The following is a 5,773-nucleotide window of genomic DNA, read 5'->3' on the forward strand; positions in this document are numbered from 1 at the left end:
TTTTATAATAACAATAAAATATTAAAAAAAGAAAGAAAGAAAGCCAAGCTGGGTTTGGTGTCTCCTTCCTGTAATATTAGCTACTCAAGGAGGGGGAAATCTGAGGATCATGGCTAGAAGCCAACCCAGGCAGGAAAGTTCTTGAGCCTCCTTTCTCCACTAAACTCCAAAAAAAAACCCCAACAACAACTGGATGTGGAGCTATGGCTCAAGTGGTAGAGCACTAGCCTTGGAGAATGAAGTCCAGGAACAGGGCCAAGGCCCAGAGTTCAAGCCCTAGGACTGGCAAAGATTTTAAAAAAGGAAGTCAGCAGTGGAGTTATGGATGAAGTGGTAGAATACCAGCTTTTTTTTTTTTCAGTCGTGGGGCCTAAACTCTGGGCCTGGGCGCTGTCCTTCAGCTCTTCAGCTCAAGGCTAGTGCTCTACCACTTGAGCCACAGCGCCACTTCCGGCTTTTTTCTTTTTGCTTATGTGGTGCTGAGGAATCGAACCCAGGGCCTCAGGCATGCAAGGCAAGCGCTCTGCCACTGAGCCACCTTCCCAGCCCCCAAACACCAGCTTTAAATGAAAAAGCCAACTTGAGAGCACAAGGACTTGGAGAGGGCAGTAGATCACACTTGTAATCTCGGCAGCTTAGGAGGTAGAGATCAGAAAGGACTTGGTTTGAAGCCAGTCCAGTTAAAATGCTGGGGAGACTCTTTCTCCACCTCCTTCTCTCCCCTCTCTCCCCCCCCAGTCTCTCTCCCTCTCTCCCTTGTGCCCTCCCTCCCTCCCTCCCCCCCCCCAAACCTCTGAGATGATCCTAGCATTCAGGAGGGTGAAGCAGGAGGATCTCAAATTCAAGACCAGCTTGGCCTCTATAAAGATACCCTGCCTTTAAAAGTTACAGAAATAGGAGCCGGGCCTTGGTGGCTCACGCCTGTAATCCTAGCTACTCAGGAGGCTGAGATCTGAGGATCACAGTTCAAAGCCAGCCCGGGCAGGAGAGACCTTGAGACTCCTATCTCCAATAAACCACCAGAAAACCGGAAGTGGCGCTGTAGCTCAAGTGGTAGAGCGCTCGCCTTGAGCTGAAGAGCTGAGAGACAGTGCCCAGCCCAGAGTTCAAGCCCCATGACCGACAAAAAAAAAAAAAAAAGTTACAGAAATAGGAAGTGGCACTGTGGCTCAAGTGGTAGAGCGCTAGCCTTGAGCTAAAGAGATGAGGGAGAGCACCAAGGCCCAGAGTTCAAGCCCCATTACTGACCCAAAAAAAAAAAAAAAAACAGGTACAGAAATAAATTAATTAACAGAATGGATTTGTCCACCCCTGTCCCCGAGAACTTAGCTTCCATCCCTGGGGCTCAGCTGGAAGCCAGGCCCCTGAGCTCATGGGGCAGAGCGCCTGGTCCACCAGAGCCACTGCCTGAGGCAAAGTCACCTGGTTCTTGCAGCCCTGATCATAATTCTCATGATGGTTTTGGTTGCTTTTTTTCCCCTCCACCTGAGGAAACTGATGGAGGACTAAGGTTCACTTGAAACAGCAGATGAAACAGAAAAATTCAAGGAAGGGTAGCTTATTGGACTGATGTCCAGTAACGGCTGGCTCTCTGCAGAGGGTTAGGATGGGAGGGGGTCTGTGCTACCTTCAGACTTTACCCCACAACTCCTTATCACATAGGGGGACTCCTTGGGAGAGATTTGGGAATGTAGGCACAGGTAGAAGTCCCCTGCTCAAGGTGGAAGCAGATGGGGGTTCAGCTCCATGTAGAAAGGAGAGGGCTGTGTGGAGTTAAGTGCACAGGGCTCCTAGCCAGAGAAGTGGGGGAAGGAGAGAGCAATTTTGCCAAAGATGGTTTTTCCAGGAAGCTAAGGGTTGGTGCCCAGTAGAGGTGGGAAGGAAGCTGGATGCCCATGTCTCATGCCTGTAATCCCAGCTACTCAGGAGGCTGGGATCTGAGGATCACTGTTTGAAGCCAGCCTGGGCAGGAAAGTCTGTGAGACTATTTTCCTTTTTTTCTTTTCTTTTTTCTCTTCTCTTCTTTCTTTCTTTCCTGTCTTTTTCTTTTTTGATGAGGCTTGAACTCAGGGCCTGTGTGCTGTCCCTGAATTCTTTTGCTCAAGGCTAGCACTCTACCATTTTGATCCACAGTTCCACTTCCAGTTTTCCGGTGACTAATTGGAAATAAGAGGGGCTGGGAAGGTGGCTAGTGGTAGAGTGCTTCTGTAGCATGCGTGAAGCCCTGGATTTGATTCCTCAGTACCACTTAAAGAGAAAAAGCCAGAGGTGGCCCTGTGGCTCAAGTGATAGAATGCTAGCTTTGAGCACAGAAAGGCTCAGGGCCAGAGCCCATGTCCTGAGTTAAAGCCTCAAAACTAGCAACAACAATAAAAAAAGGAAATAATAAATCTCACAGACTTTCCTGTCTGGGCTGGCTTTGAACCTTAATCCTCAGATCTCAGCATCCTGAGTAGCTAGGATGACAAGCAGGAGCCAGCAGCTCCCAGCTCCTGGCTCCCATGAGACTTTTTTTTTTTTTGTCAGTCATGGGGCCTGAACTCTGAGCCTGGGCGCTGTCACTCAGCTCTTTAGCTCAAGGTAAGTGCTCTACAACTTGAGCCACAGCACCACTTTTGGTCTTTTGGTGGTTTATTGGAGATAAGAGGCTCACAGACTTTCCTACCCAGTCTGGCTTTGAACCACGATCCTCAGATATCAGCCTCCGGAGTAGCTAGGATTACAGAGGCATGAGCCACCAGTACCCAGCCCATGAGACTCTTTATCTGCAATGAACCAGCACAAAATTGGATTCGTGGATCTGTGGCTCAAGGGGTAGATTGAAGCCGTGAATGAAAAAGCTCAAGGACATTGCTCAAGCCCCAGTACACACACACACACACACACACACACACACACACACTAATTAATTTTTTTTTTTTTTTTTGGGTCCGGTCGTGGGGCCTGAACTCTGGGCCTGGGCGCTGTCCCTCAGCTCTTCAGCTCAAGGCTAGCACTCTACCACTTGAGCTACAGCGCCACTTCCGGCTTTTTTCTTTTTGCTTATGTGGTGCTGAGGAATCGAACCCAGGGCCTCAGGCATGCAAGGCAAGTGCTCTACCACTGAGCCACCTTCCCAGCCCACACGAATTAATTTTTAAAAGCCAGAAGTGGTGCTGTGGCTCTGTGGTGCTGAGGTACAGTGCTAGCCTTGAGCACAAAGAAGCTCAGGGACAGCTTCCAGGACTAGAGTTCAAGCCCCACAACCAACAAAAACGAAACAAAACAAAAAGACTTCAAGAGGGCCAGGCACCCATGGCTTATACCTGTAATCCTAGCTACTCAGAAGGCTGTGAAGTGAGAATCTCAGTTCAAAGCCAGCCCAATTAGGAAAGTCCATGAGACTCGAATCTCCAATTAACCACCAGAAAACCTGGCAGTGGTGCTGTTGCCCAAGTGGTAGAGTGTTAGCCTTGAGAAGAGCTCAGGGAAAGTGCCCAGGCCCTGAGTTCAACCTATACCACTGTCAAAAACAAAACAAAACCAAAGGAACTTCAAGTTGGGGTAAGGTGGGTGTAAAGGGAAGAGGAGAAGGAAAGCAGAATACAGTCAAGAATTCAGTTTGTATCTACATTGAAGAAAAGTGAGGGAACTGGGCAGGGGCCCGGGGCTTAAACCTGTGATCCTTGCTACTCAAAAGGCTGAGATCTGAGGATTACAGTTCGATGACAGCCTAGGCAGGAAAGACTCTTATCTCTAATTAACCATGAAAAAAGCTAGAGGTGGAACTGTGGCTCAAGTAGTAGAGAATGTTGAGTAAAAATGCCCAGAACACACACACACACACACAATAATAATAATAATAACAATAATAAATAAAAGTCATGGAGATGCCAAATGTCGGTGGCTCACACCTATAATCCTAGCTACTCAGGAGTCCGAGATCTGAGCATCATGGTTCAAAGCCAGCCTGGGCAGAAAAGTCTGTGAGACTCTCATCTCCAATAAACCACCAGAAGATCATAAGTGCCTCTGTGGCTCAAGTGGTAGAACACTTGCCTTGAGCTGAAGAGCTGAGGGACAGCGCCCAGGCTCAGAGTTCAAGCTCCATGACAGACCAAAAAAAAAAAAAAAGTTATTGAGAGCCAGGCACCAGTGGGTTCAGCCTATACTCCTATACTCCTAGCTACTAAGGAGGCTGAGATCTGAGGATCACAGTTCAAAGCCAGTCCAGGAAAGTCCATGAGATTTTTATCTCCAATAAACAACCAAAAAAACAGAAGTGGTGCTGGAGCTGTGGCTCAAGTGGTAGAGCGCTAGCCTTGAGCTGAAGAGTTGAGGGACAGCGCCCAGGCCCAGAGTTCAGGCCCCATGACCAAAAAAAAAAAAAAAAAAAAAAAAAAGTCATGGAGAGGGCAGTAGATCATGCTGTAATCTCATCTACTTAGGAGGTAGATATCAGAAAGGACTTGGTTTGAAGCCTGTCCAGTTAAAATGCTGGGAAGACTTTCTTTCTCTCTCCCTACCCGCCCCCTAAGTAAACCTGGTGAGATGATCCTAGCACTCAGGAGTGGTAGAGTGCTAGCCTTGAGAAGATAGAAAAAAATTATTTTCTTTTGTCCGTCATGGGGCTTGAACTAAGGGCCTGGGCACTGTCCCTGAACTCTTTTGCTTAGGCTAGCTTTCTACCACTTTAAGCCACAGCTCTACTTCCAACTTGAGTTCAAAGAGACTCTGGGACAGAGTCCAGGCCCTGAGTCCAAGCCCCACAATCACCAATAACAAATAAATAAAAGAAATAAAAGTTACAGAAATAAATTATTTAACAGAATGGATTTGTCCACCCCTGTCCCCGAGACCTTAGCTTCCATCCCTGGGGTTCAGTTGGAAGCCAGGCCCCTGACCTCATGGGGCACCTGGTCCACCAGAGCCACTGCCTGAGGCAAAGTCACCTGATTCTTGCACCCCTGATCATAATTCTCATAATGGTTTTGGTTGCTTTTTTTCCCCTCCACCTGAGGAAACTGATGGAGGACTAAGGTTCACTTGAAACAGCAGATGAAACAGAAAAATTCAAGGAAGGGTGTCTTGCTATGTTTTGCCAGTCCTGGGGCTTGAACTCTGGGCCTGGGCACTGTCCTTGAGCTTCTTTGGCTCAAGGCTAGCACTCTACCACTTGAGCCACAGCACCACTTCCATTTTTTTCTGGGATGTGGTACTGAGGAATTGAACCCAGGGCTTTATGCATGCTAGACAAGCACTCTACCACTAAGCCACATCCCCAGGCCAAGGAAGGATGTCTTATTGGAATGATGTCCAAGACATCTCAGAGCATGAACAGCTGGCCCTCTACACAGGGTTAGGATGGGAGGGGGTCTGTGCTACCTTCAGACTTTACCCCACAACTCCTTATCACATTTGGGGACTCCTTGGGAGAGATTTGGGAATGTAGGCGCAGGTAGAAGTCCCCTGCTCAAGGTAGAAGCAGATGGGGGTTCAGCTCCATGTAGAGAAGGAGAGGGCTGTGTGGAGTTAAGTGCACAGGGCTCCTAGGTCAGAGAAGTGGGGGAAGGAGAGAGCAATTTTGCCAAAGATGGCTGTTCCAGGAGGCCAAGGGTTGGTGCCCAGTAGAGGTGGGAAGGAAGCTGGATGCTCATGTCTCATGCCTGTAATCCCGGCTACTCAGGAGGCTGGGATCTGAGGATCGCTGTTTGAAGCCAGCCTGGGTAGCAAAGTTTATAAGACTTTTCTTTCTTTCCTTCTTTCTTCCTTTTTTTTTTTTTTGTGGTAGGGC

Source organism: Dipodomys spectabilis, unplaced genomic scaffold (genome assembly GCF_019054845.1).
Source record: "Dipodomys spectabilis isolate Male_0828 unplaced genomic scaffold, ASM1905484v1 ptg000215l, whole genome shotgun sequence".
NCBI classification, from domain to species: domain Eukaryota; kingdom Metazoa; phylum Chordata; class Mammalia; order Rodentia; family Heteromyidae; genus Dipodomys; species Dipodomys spectabilis.